The sequence below is a fragment of the Halichoerus grypus genome, chromosome X (genome assembly GCF_964656455.1).
Source record: "Halichoerus grypus chromosome X, mHalGry1.hap1.1, whole genome shotgun sequence".
NCBI lineage: Eukaryota > Metazoa > Chordata > Mammalia > Carnivora > Phocidae > Halichoerus > Halichoerus grypus.
Genome location: NC_135727.1, coordinates 115,692,882 through 115,706,342, shown reverse-complemented (window position 1 = coordinate 115,706,342; position 13,461 = coordinate 115,692,882). Strand labels below are relative to the sequence as shown.

At 42.5% G+C, this 13,461-nt stretch overlaps 1 long non-coding RNA gene across 4 annotated transcripts in view; it reads right to left on the bottom strand.

The window, feature by feature from the left end:
- LOC144380556 (uncharacterized) overlaps window positions 1–13,461 on the bottom strand; it is a 945,783-nt gene that overhangs the window by 181,730 nt on the left and 750,592 nt on the right. For all 4 annotated transcript variants that reach the window (XR_013444728.1, XR_013444726.1, XR_013444729.1 and 1 more), the window contains one exon: window positions 5,496–5,741. This is a non-coding gene — a long non-coding RNA (uncharacterized LOC144380556). The remainder of the gene's footprint in view (window positions 1–5,495; window positions 5,742–13,461) is intronic.

The window sequence follows — 13,461 nt, the reverse complement described above, 5'->3', positions numbered from 1 at the left end:
GAGAGACCGAGGTTAATGCTCCAGACAGTGGAATTATCATATCCCTCACTCGAGGAAGGGAAGCTAAAGTTGCCTTCCCTCTGTTGGGCCAGGTGTTGTGGAAATCCACCTGGGGTGGTGGGAGAGTTGAAAAAGAAATATGTGACTCCGTGACCCAAGCTCATGTTTGGGGAAGGAGGGTCATCAACTAAGGATACAAGCTGGGCCACATGAACAGCATTTTAGGTGACATCTTAAGACCCTTGACTTGACCTCCTGGCAGAGAGGGAGCTATACATCCAGAAGAGGTGGAATCACCTAGGGCCAGCTGGTCAGAGCAGCCTTGCCTTCAGAGGAGGTGTCTTTCTACTCGAGGCATAAAGAATTACGAGTGTAGGTAAAAACTGGCAGAACGGGTGCTCAGCAACAGAGACCGCCACAGCTAGGCGGACAGAATAGATTTGGCCAGCAGGGCCTGGACAGGGCTCACTTAAGTGACTGGCGCTGTGGAGATTCCCAGATCTGTCTGGGCCTCATGCCTATGTTCCACAGCCATATATATGAATGCCTAATCCCTCGGAATTCTGAAATTCAATGTTTCCAGAAATGAACTTGTTGCCCAAATTAACTTTTCTTTCTGTATTCTCCAGCTCTGTTGGAGGCTAACTCAGCCATCTGCCCAGTCATCCTGTCTATCAATTCTCACATCCAATCAGACAAACTCCTTAATCTTTCCATTCCCCATACTCCAGGTCTGCTACTGCTGCCTTGGGTCAGGCCCTTTTCTTTCTCTGAACGCCACATAGCTGTGCAAATCTGACTATATCACTCAACTGTGAAAAAGTCAGTGGCCTTCTTATTACTGCCTATGGAGTAAAAAGCAATCTCCTTTGCATAGCAAAGTAGTGTGCTGGTAAACCAGTTCTATTTTAGATTTTTTTTTTTTTAATTTGTCAGGAAGAGAGAGAGAGAGCACAAGCAGAGGGAGTGGCAGGCAGAGAGAGAAGCAGGCTTCCCGCTGAGCAAGGAGCCCAATGCGGGGCTTGATTCCAGAACCTTGGGATCATGACCTGAGCTGAAGGCAGCTGCTCAACCAACTGAGCCACCCAGGCACCCCAAACCAGTTCTATTTTAAAAAACACACTGGGGTGCCTCAGTGGCTCAGTCAGTTAAGCATCTGCCTCTTGATTTCAGCTCAGGTCATGATCTCAAGGTAAGGGTCATGAGATCAAGCCCTGCATCAGGCTCTATGCTGGGTGTGGAGTCTGCTTAAGATTCTCTCTGTCCCTCTTGCTCTCCCCTTCCCCAACCCCTTAAATAAATAAATAAATAAATAAATAAGCAAGCCAGCCAGCCATAATTCGTAGTGATTGCAATTTCCCTATTAAGATTCTCTCTGTCCCTCTTGTTCTCCCCTTCCCCAACCCCTTAAATACATAAATAAATAAATAAATAAATAAAAATAAATAAGTAAATAAGCAAGCCAGCCATAATTCGTAGTGATTGCAATTTCCCTATTAAGATTCTCTCTGTCCCTCTTGCTCTCCCCTTCCCCAACCCTTTAAATAAATAAATAAATAAATAAATAAATAAATAAATAAATAAGCAAGCCAGCCATAATTCGTAGTGATTGCAATTTCCCTAGTGTAAATACTCCTATCATGGCCACTTTCAAGCTATCAGAGTTTAACACCCTGATTAGAAAATTTCTGAATATTTAACAAGTGGCTGCTAGTTGGCTCTAGCACACCAAGTGCATCAAACCCTTGAATATATGATGCCTGCCCACTTATCACTGCTAAAACTTTATGCTACAGGTTGTGGTTGTAGCCCCCTGTGTGTTCCAGACTGTTTTCCATGAGCACTCTTTCATTCATGTGGTCTGAAATTCTTTCCACAGCACTCCCTTTGCACCCTCTCTTGGGGTGAAACTCTTATCTCCTTCGTCTTGCTAAATTCTTCCATTCCTTCAAGACCTGGCTTAGATGGACCCTCAAGGGGAACTTCTCTACTCTTTCTGTCTTCATTTGGGTATCTCAGAAGCAGGCCCAGAGATGAGGTTTCATGTGCATTTATTAGTAGGTTCCCAGGAAAAAACTAATGGAGGGATAGGGAAAGGGGACTGGGAAGGGAAGGAGGACAAACAAGTCTGCAAAATCACCATGGAGAGTAACTTTGGCTCCATCCCATGGGGAACTTTTGGAGACAGGTTAGGATACACATCAGAGTTATCTTGATCAGGGGCAAAGGGGCTGGTATACTTGTATCCCCACTCCTGCCAGTCATAGGGCTGCCTCTGGGGAATTAAATGTCCAGACACTTCAGCTCTCCGTGCATGTGCACAGGCAATATGGGCTCCTGCAGCCTGAGAACTGTCTCAACAAAGAGACACAGTGCTGGCTGCTGGGAGTGAAAGCAGCCTGAAATGGATGTGCACAAAAATGGCAAAGGTGTTCCAGGAGATATGGGTGGGGCACTGGAAGCTCCTGTGCCAACACACACATATATAAGGGGACACAGGCGCGCGCGCGCGCACATACACACACACACACACACACACACACACAAAACACAAAACACAAAACACACACTCCTCATGCTGGTTTGGGTTCCCCTCTTCAGAATTCTATATGGGCTATATCACCATCAGTGCAGTTACCCCAGGTTTTAGAATCATTTCTTCATGTATCAGTGTTCTTCCTTTTGCTGTGATCACCTTGGGGATAGGAATCATTTGTCTTTGCAGTACAGTGCCAGGCACACAACAGATGTTCAATAAACGTGTATAGGTTAAAAGCATAAGAGAGGAGACAGTGAAGGCAACACAAAGGGAAGTAGTTGGGGTTGGGAAGGGGCGTGGCTGAAACAGAGTCTCAGAAAGGCTGGATGGAAAGCTGAGGCACACGGATCTTTGAGGATAGCTTAGGTCTTAAGTTTTGTCTAATTGCACCACCCCCCTGCCATGTTTGGTGTGTCCTGCAAAGACACCAGTAACATAAACTTGGTAATACTGGAAAATGGTTTTCCAGACCTCTTGTGGATTAGCTTTCTGCTATTTTTCCTTTCAAGAAGCATTCTAAATTATCAGGGGCAATTAGAAATTATGGGTAAAATGTTGGCATTATAAAAGAACCTATGCCTGGCATCCAAGCCGGAGGCTAGAGGAGGCTTGAATGCACGATTCGTAGGGATTCCCTGAAGTCTCATTAGCATCTAAGTACACTTCAAACTACAACTCAGCTGCTTGCAACATGTAATTATGGATGTTACTAGCATGTCTAATTTGACAACTAACGTAGAGGGCACACATGAAACGGGAGTTGTACCATTTGGCCAATACGTCCCCTGCTGCAGAGTTCAGTTGCGCACTGCCACCAGGACCATCTGTGTGTGCCAAACAAAACCTTATGAAGATGACAGATTTTCAGAAAATAATGAGAGAGTAGTATTTCTCGCCCCCCCCATCGAATTAATAGTTCAGTGTAATTCATTAAACTACACTATCCACAAGGAGAATGGAATTCTAATTACCATTGTTAAAAAAAAAAAGCCATTCACCCTCTGCTCTCAAATATTGGGGATGTCTGTTTCTGGCCAATTCTGTTCTCTTGGAATTCAAGGCATTTGAACCACCTGGGGGTAACTGGTGGGCATTTGAGTGGCATGAAATTCAAGGAGAACAAAAAGAGGTATGATAATTATCTGGGGAAAATTATAAATATCTTAATAAGAAAAGACTAAAAAGTATGAAAGAGAAATATGAGATTAGACTTAAATTACAATATTGTTAAAGAATTTTGATAAAACAATGCTACATTTAGTAAAAATCCATTATCTCCTTTGCCCCCAGTCTATTAGTGACCTTGTCCATTTCTCAAGAACTCAGGGTTGAAATTTTGAAGTCATCCATCTCTTTTAGCCCCTCTATCTAGTTATGGAGGTCTTCTTTCTTATTCCTTCAAAATGTCATGTACACAAATCTGGCCTTTGGATAGATATCTATTAACATGGCTTTGAGGGGGTTCAGGGAACACAGTTGTGGGTTTGGAAGGTGGTTTGGTCTTCACAAGTGCACAAATTCAATCTCCTTGAAAGAGAATGCCAAATCTATAGCTTGACACCTACAGGCTTAAAGGAATTGGGTGGACAGACATTAAACCAGGGGTTTGAATGTAGGTTGGTGGAGGGAACAGGAAGAAGAAAGGCAGGAGCAGAGATAGGATATTGGCAGCAAAATATCTATTTCACTATTTGGGTGAGGTCTAGTTCTTCGTGTAACATTCTACCCTGGCTTGTGCTTTTCAAGATCACATCCTTCTATCCTTTCAAATAAGTCCATCAACCTGTCCAGAAATGTTGCACTAATTTATCTCCATATTTCTTTCAAACACTTTCATCAGTTCATTCCCATGTTAAATCTGATGTTCCCCTGGTTCTTTAGCTGGGCCCACCTACAAGGCACTGGCTAATAAAAACACAAATAGTGGCTTTAATCTAGAGCAGCCACCCACCCCACCCTGAGAGAATTCTGTACTCTCTCCCTTAGTTTCTTATCAAGTCCCCACCACTTCTTGCCTCTCTGGTCCCAGATACCTGGCAATGCATCACTCTCCTCCCCATCTTGTAGTTCTGTGCCCTTGTGTTTCCTCTGGCATTAATTTCTTGGCACCCTTTTCCAGCTTCAGTTTTGCTTACTATTGGCCTCCAAAATGCTCCCTGTTGCCTGCTCTAGCTCCCATCCCTGCATCTCGAAGGAAAGAAAGGAGATGTTCTTGTCTAATTCCCACTGCAAATCTGGGAGCTAATTCTGCCAAAAGAGCCATGTGGCATTTTAGTGAAAGGTTGGCAGCATGAGAGGAAGGGGGTCGTGTGCATGACTGGCTATGTTGAAATACCCATCTTCATAACTAGAGCCATGGGCCATGTCGAAATACCCATCGTCATAACTAGAGCCATTGGCCATGTTGAAATACCCATTGTCATACCTAGAGCCATTGGCCATGTTGAAATACCCATCTTCATAACTAGAGCCACTCTCCTTATAGCACCTGCCTTTTGACCTCTCAGTGCAGGGTCTAGTAGCTTTTATAAACTGTCATTGCTGGCTTGCTTTCAATATTTGCTAAAAACTTTTTTTCCTGGTTAGTACTTGTAGCTCTATTGAACATTTTACTTCTCAACCTGTTTCCTATTTGGAATAGAACTTGATGAAAATTACCTCCTCAAGAGAACCTTGAGTAGTGCTTCTCACACTTAGAAACCCACATAGAGCACCTGAGGGTTTTGTTAAAATGCAGATTCTGCTTTTGTAAGTCTGGGGTGGGGCCTGAGACTCGGCATTTCCAACAAGCCCTCAGATGCTGCTGCTGTTGGTTCAGGAACCATGCTTTGAGTAGCCAGGATCTATGTGTCTTTTGATATCAGACTTTGTAGCCATGATTCATGAACAATAATTCGGTTTATGATGGTTGCATTTAACACCCAGCATTTTCCACAAGCATGTATACTCTACATACCACATTTTGGAAGGTATCTGGTAGAACTTTGGATCTGCAAGCAGATAATGGTCAAGTGGCAAATTTCCTTGTGCATCTTCTCAGAGATCTCTTCTGATGGGTCTGAGAATGAGGAAGGAAGATCACATTCTTGATCCAGAACCATTTTTGTCTGTAGGGATATTTTAGGTTGATGTTGCCTGGAGAGTTAGAGCTGAACTAGCAGCTTTCTCAGAGGAGGCATTCAGGTGTTCTGGATCTGAGACCCTGAGAGATACAGAAATAATTAATACCAGTCAAACCTTCCTAAATGCAGCATTCTTTCAAACCATAAAAGCGCTTGTGTAATTAACACTGGTGGCAAACAAGGCAGTGACTATTTCTCAGCTCCTATTTTTGATCACTCGTTTCCCCCAACCTGGAGATACTTCTTTTGATTTCAGCTGTTGATGCTGGATCAGAGATATTTTCAAACTCACTGCAGAGAACCTAGTAAATCCTACCTTTTTCTAGCAGGAAAATTAGCCTTAGGCATAACTGTCTTTGCAACTCTCTACCTGCTGAATATCCAGAAGCAAGCAATGGAAATATCAGAAGGCAGGAAATGACCCAGAGATGGCCACAGGGCCCATCTGTCATGACATTGTATTATAATCTGTTGTCTCCACATTGATCTCCCTCCTCCCACTTTCCTCATCCTGTTCCCACCTCCCAGAAACATTTCTCTTTTATCTTGAGCCTTAGCAGATAGCTTTTCCTCCCAAGTCACTGATGAAGGTGACTAAGATTTTCTGAAGTGAAAGTGTATTTTGCAGCCCCAATGTGGAATGTTCTCCCTTTTTTTTCTGCATTATCTACCACTGTTAAGAAGGTGGCTTGGAATGGTGTAAACATTTTTGTTCTCATATTTAGGTTAATACTTATCATTTAATGAACTAGTGCTCCCTGCCGAAGCTTGAACTAATAGAAAGCAATAGGTATAGGAAATAAAAAGAGAAAAATCTCTTTGGGTTGTGGATGGCCGAAGCACAAGTTCAGAAACTTGGAGTTTCAGGGAGTTTTGCTGACCCAGCTTTTAAACTCCTAGGCGTGATTTAATTCTTTACCTTCTCCTCTCCCTCCAGGCTGCTTTCTGTTTTTCTTTTTCTCCCCATGCTTTAAGCAGGAGACTGGGGCAATCTGGACCCACAAACATTTAGTTTATTATTTTCTGTGACCATGGTTAAGCCAGTGGGAGATATCACAGGGCTGCAGTACCCAATAAATTCCCAAGTGAGCAGACCCAGCTTAAGCCCGATTCTTCTCCTCATGAGCTCATCTTTTATCTGATGGATGAAACTAATGCTGAGATCATTGTTCCCTGCCTCATTGCTGTTTAATTCATTTTCATGTGGCAATTCTATTATAATATCAGTACCATGAAGATTAAGTCCCAGGGCAATCAGGAGTGGTTCCATCTTTGATAAGGTCCCAGGTTTACTTGTTTAATCTCCAGTAAAGCTCTTGGCTCATCTTATTGTTAAAGCCGCAAGAGCACAATCTTTCTGTAGCATTACAGTTGCTTTTTCTAGATCCCTCTGACCCAGACATTTCCCCCCAGAGCTACTTTACTTACACTAATTAGTACATTTCTCTCCTTTAATACAGTAAAACTCCTATTCAGATCTCCATTCAATAACATACATTTGGAATCCACCTTGGACTTTTGGGAGAAACGCCACTTTTTACAGGAGAGTCCAGCCCTGATGTCTATTGTGGGGCCACCTAGCTGCATAACTCTGCAACTAAGAAAGAACTCATGAGTCAGACTACATGAGTTTGTGAGCTTCCCAAAGAAGGGCCTGTATTCTCCTCAATCTGTCTCCTATGTTATGTTAGCACTGTGAACCCTTGTTTTTGTTCCCCCAAATGAAAATGGCTTTATTATTTATGTCATTATAAAAATAATTCATGCTTAGTGTAAAACATTCAAACAATACAGATTAGTATACTGAAGGAAAACAGTTATCTTGAATTCCACCCCTTGGAGATTAATACAGTTCACAATCTTCCAGACCTTTTTATACATATAGATACAACTTTATGCAATTGGAATGCACTCTTTTGGCCAGATAATACATTGTTATCATTTCAGCAAGTACAGATATTGAAATAGATATTTATTTGCATTGGATTGAATTGCAATATGAACAGAAGCTAAAGGCTGCTTGTAATTCTTTTACTTAAACCTTATTTTTCAAGGCCCCCTCCCCTATTTCTTTCCTTTTCATTCCTCTCCTTCCTCTCTAACCAGGCCTCCCAGCAGCCCCTGAGGGGCAGCTTTGGCTGGGGCAGTTGCCAGGGAGAGGAAGAGAAGGAAGGAGGTGCAGGTGGTTAGGCAGCGGGAGGCGCTTTCCATGCTGTCACTTCCAGGAGAATTGGCCCTCTCTACTCCTGCCAGGTGGGAGTCGAAATGACGTCAATTTCCCTTTTTATACCATCTCCTTATTTTCTATACTCTCTCCACCCTTTGCCTCCTTCCTAGGCAGCAGAAGGGAGGTATTTGCAGAGAGGTATCTGCACAATAGTCAAGCTCCTCAGGCGATTCTGACTTAGGGGGTGCACAGCTCCTCTTTGAGACATGCTGCTGTACTCATTGCAGACCAGGTGCAGCTTATGGCTGAATAGGAATCACCTGGGGAGATGGTTAATAATACAAACTCCTGCACCTCATTCCCGGAGATTCTGATTTTGTAGAGCCGGATGTGGCCTAAGACTTTGGGTTTGTTTTATTTTATTTTTTTAAACAAGATCACTAAATGATCCTGAGGAGCAGCCAGGGTAGCCCATGCTCTACTTCCTGGATACTCAAAGTGTGGTTCATGGACCAGCAGCAGTATCATCATCATTGCCTATTAGAAATGCAGAATCTCAGGCCTCACTCTGGATGTACTGAATCAGAGCCTGTATTTTAGCAAGAGCGCTGGAATAGTTGTATTGCATGTTACAGTTTGAGAAGCACTGCTCAACTCCAGTGACACAGAATGGGAAAATTCTTTGTGGAGTTAAACTGAAAACACTGTGACTTACTTGATTCCCACCTACTGATTGGCTGGTGGGATTTCACAAAAGGGACCTACAACTTTCAGCAGTGTTTTCCTAAAAGAGATGTAGTAAATAGTACAGATAATTCCAAGTTAAAGGAAATTGTCCACCATTTTGAACCTTGGCTTGTCTTTGATTTTACGTATGAAATCCTCATGAAAGAAGTCAAGGTTGCATGAATATTTTAGGTTAAAGATTAAAATTGGACCATATTCTTCTCTTAAATAAAAAAGCTCTTGGCAAAAAATTTAAGTGGTCCTAGGTAATGTTTCTACCAACTTATGCAGTGCCAGTATCCAGCCAATAACAACTGTATTTCAGAAGAACAAAAATAGCAATTCAACGTCATTTTTATTAGTGAACTCATTCCCTGCACCAGTTCCTGTGGAGACATCATTCAGGGAAAATTTTGGCCTTTGAAGTTGTTTATGAAAGCCTCTTTTTTTTTTTTTAAAGATTTTATTTATTTATTTGACAGAGAGAGATACAGCGAGAGAGGGAACACAAGCAGGGGGAGTGGGAGAGGGAGAAGCAGGCTTCCCACCGAGCAGGGAGCCCGATGCGGGGCTCGATCCCAGGACTCTGGGATCACGACCTGAGCCGAAGGCAGACGCTTAACGACTGAGCCACCCAGGCTCCCTGAAAGCCTCTTGACTAGAATTGTGATTCACCTAAATTTGTCCCAGAAAACTCATCCTTAAGCATAAGCATGTTGAGCATTCAGGTTATTGTTTCATAAAGATACTATAAAGAAATACTTTCTTTTCTCCCACTAATAGAATATCATGGAATTATTTCTCCATTTAGTTTTGTTGCAGGATAAAACCTAAGTTGTTCATGATAAGCTGATCTTCAGGGCCCCATACATTCCACTTCCATGGTTTTCTCCTTCAAGGATACCTTTTATTCATACAGTCCCTAGAGCCCATAACTTCTCTGTGCCTTCTTGCTTGTTTCAAAACTCACTCCCTGTATGATTTCCTAAACCTTTGTAACATTATATCCATTAGAGAAAGAAACCTATCTCTAGAGCCATAACTCAAAAGGGTGCCCCCTATCTGGGATAGGGTAGGCTGACTATGGCACCAGTATGGTGGTTTTGTAATGCCCTCAACAAATTAGGCTCCTATCTTCCTGCTCTGCCATTTGTAATGTATAGCTCTTGTACTTGGGTTTGCAATATGGCTGCTGTGCCTCCACTAATTGTGTTTATCTTTCATGAAGGAAGAATGGAAAAGGGAAAGAGCTATTGTTTTTATAGGTCTTCCCTTTTTAGCAAGCTATCTGGGTGGCCCCACCCAATGATTTCTACTTATATCTCAGAAACCAGAGCTGGGTCACATGACCACCCCTAGATGAAATGGAATGTGGGCACATTGCTACCCCTGACCTCCAAATTGGAATTCTGTAACTAGAAAAGAAGGGGAAAATGGATATTAGGTAGGCACTTAGCAAGACCTGCCACTATCACTAAGTTGTAAGTAACTCATAAGATATTTGCATTTTAAAGGGGAACAAAGCCTTAAGTCAAAAAAATAAACCTTGGATAGGAGAATTTCAGGCCTTGGCTACTGTGTACTTAGTCTCTGTGTCTAGGGATGAGAAATTCTATTGCCTCTCAGCTCTCGCTATATAGAATACATGCCTGCTCTGTCTGGGTTTAAGTTGGAGCCTGCTTAGATAAGAAACAACACACTCCCAATGTGAAGCTTAAATCCCACTGGCTCAGCCCCAGCTGTGCTTTGGGAAGTGATGTTCCTAATCAGAATCTCTAAAACAGAAAGATCCTCCCAAATCCTTGCTTTTATTTCGGGAAAGTGTTAGAATAGTTATCTTGAATTGTGTTTTCTATGGTCAGTTAATTGTTTTGATCTGGTTGAGATTCTAGTGCAAACCATACATGCTTCATTTAAAAAATGACAACGTGTATTTAATGTAAGGGCTTAATAAAATCAAAGTTTACTAACTTCAGTAATTACTAAGGATGCTCTGCTTTTACTCTCTGGACAGACCCTTGATCTGGCACTTATGCTCTCTTTAGGGGAGAAGACCCTAGAGGAGAGAAGGATGGATGCCTTCCTGGCCTCATGCTTAGTGTTGAGAGAATGGGAGGCAGACCTCTAGGGTGAGTGGGCTTGGATATGTGTGGAAAATAGTGATTTCAACTGAAGTAGGGTTGGTAATCCGGTCCTGAGACTGAGAGCAAGAGAACCAGATATCCCCTCCCCCTGCTTTTAGGGACACAGAAGGAGAAATGTGAAGAAAGAACACAGAAGTCTCAGTGCTAGGAAGGGTCAGAGGGGAAAAAGATGCTTTGTGTGACCAAGACAAAGTACCAGGTAGAAAAAGACACTAGAAAGGTCTAAGAAGGAGTGAGAAATTGCTGAGGCCAGAGCTTTAGACACAAAGCCCAGATCAGAGTTTGGGCCACAGACCTTGCTTTCTGTTCCCCAATAGCTTAGAGAGATCTGGGTGGCAGTCATGGCTTTTCCATGAGTTTGTGAGACTCTGTGGGATTGTGTGTCATTATAAGTGCACTGAATATTTAAAATTTGGGGAAAGGTTTCTGTTACAGTTAGTATTGCTGCTTAACAAACAATCCTAAATTAGTGGTATAAATAACAACCACTATTTTATTATGCTCATAGCTTCTGGGGTTCAGGAATTCCAACAAGTCACAGTGGGGATGGCTTGTCTCTGATCCATGATGTGTGGGTCCTCAACTAGTTTGCGGTAACTTGAGTAGTTGGGGGCTAGAATCATCTGGAAGCTTCTCCCCTCATATATCTGGGGTTTGTGCTAGTGTGACTCAATGACTGGGTTCAGCAGGATTTTTGACCAACACATGGCTCTCCATGTGGCTTGGGCTTCTCACAGTATGATGGCTGAGTCCTGAGAGGGAAAGTCCCAAAAGGGAGCCTCTGAATGATACAAGTGATCCCAGAGAGCCAGGGCAAGCTGCATTTATGATCTAACCTCAGAAATAATCACACAGCATCATTTTCATCTTTCTCTTGTGGTCAAAGCAGTTACAAGTCTGTCTAGACTCAAGGCAAGGAGTTTTAGAGCAGCCCCCTCTTGATGGAAGGAGCGTAAAAGAATTTAAGGCCTTTAAACAAACAAACAAACAAACAAACAAAGAAAACACTCACTCCTTGAACTTGCAGTCGGAATCTTGGCTGTACATTTTCTAGCTCTGTGACCTTGAGCAAAAGACTAAACTTCTCTGACCTCTAATATTCTCATCTACCAAATAGTAGGTTTGGGTGAGGGCTAAACGAGATAAACTTATATTGAAGCACCTAGCACATTGCCTAGAACATGATGTGTTCAATACTGCTTGAGCGTAAATCTGAAGAATGCTTGGGGGAATACCAAGTCTAAAGTGAGGGTTATTTTCTCAGGTGTAGAATCAGGGATTAAATTGAAAGATGTATTGTGCTTTTAACAAATACACACCTATTAAATACCTACTACATGCCAGACATTTCCTCCTAGCCAGGAACGTCCCTTATTCAAGAGTTAGACTTGCATCTAAAAATACCAGACATGATATTTTAGGTGGTTATGGACACAAACATTTTCTTTTTTTTTTTTTTTTATTTTTAAGATTTTTTATTTATTTATTTGAGAGAGAGAGAATGAGAGAGAGCAAGCACATGAGAGGGGGGAGGGTCAGAGGGAGAAGCAGACTCCCTGCCGAGCAGGGAGCCCCATGCGGGACTCGATCCAGGGACTCCAGGATCATGACCTGAGCCGAAGGCAGTCGCTTAACCAACTGAGCCACCCAGGCGCCCCGGACACAAACATTTTCTAAGCCTCTTCTTCCTCCAACCATAAATACTGTCCAGAAGTGAACTTTTGAAGATTTCTTTGTGCATTCTTGAGCTCTTCATCTCTCTGCACCTTTTGCAGGTATTTTATTTTTTCCATTTTTGCATCTATTAAGCTTCTTGCATCCTTAAAATATGGGATTGACTTAGTTAAAATTTTCTGGAAAAATGATGAACACTCTGTGCTCAGATGAGGAGGCTCTCAGGAGAGTCTGATATGACAGAAAACACTTCATGGTGTAATATCACACATACCTTGCCCCTTGAGGAACAGCAATCATGGGTAATACCTTTACCTATATACTGAAGATTACCAGGAGGAAGAGGCGGTGTGGATGAGGGAGAATTCTCACAATTCAACAAGTGACATTGCTGATGAAAAAGTGGATTGAGAACTGCAAGCTAACTTTCTGTCCATGGAACGACTGTGTTCTTTTCAGTTATGGGTTCTGTGTTGCATATTGTGGATCACATCCTTCTAGCAAAGTTCATTTTACATAAGGAAAACAAAAAGTTAGTAATAGAATATGTAGAAATAGTTTGACCTTGAGATACTAAAGCTGTTCTTAAAACCAAATGGAGCTGATGCTTTTGTGACCCCAAACCCATTCCCTCTGCCTTTCTGTGATTTCAGCAGTAGCTGTGGTGGCCATTTCCTGTGCACGTTGAAGGATTATCTCAAGTTACTGTTACATCTTGCTCAGTCCACACATATGGCAACCTGAGAGTATGGCACAGAGTGGGGCATGGAAGTTAACACCTCTGGATGTTACTCTGAAACAAAGAGCTACAGGAGTGGACCCATAAATGCTTCCTGTCTGATGGAGGAATAATTCCAAGGCACATTCTACACTATTTCCCAGTGGGGCTCAGGCAGGAGTCAATTCCAGGTGCCTACAGCAATAATCATCTCAGTAACATACCCTTCATTAGCTTCCTTCCTTCTCTGCCTTAATCTCCCTGCTCCTTCATTCCTGATCCCTGGGATCACCTCCCAAGTGAGTCCACATCTTTTTTTTTTTAGGTTCTGCTTTGAGGGAACCCCAAATTAAAACACCAAGTGTCCTGGC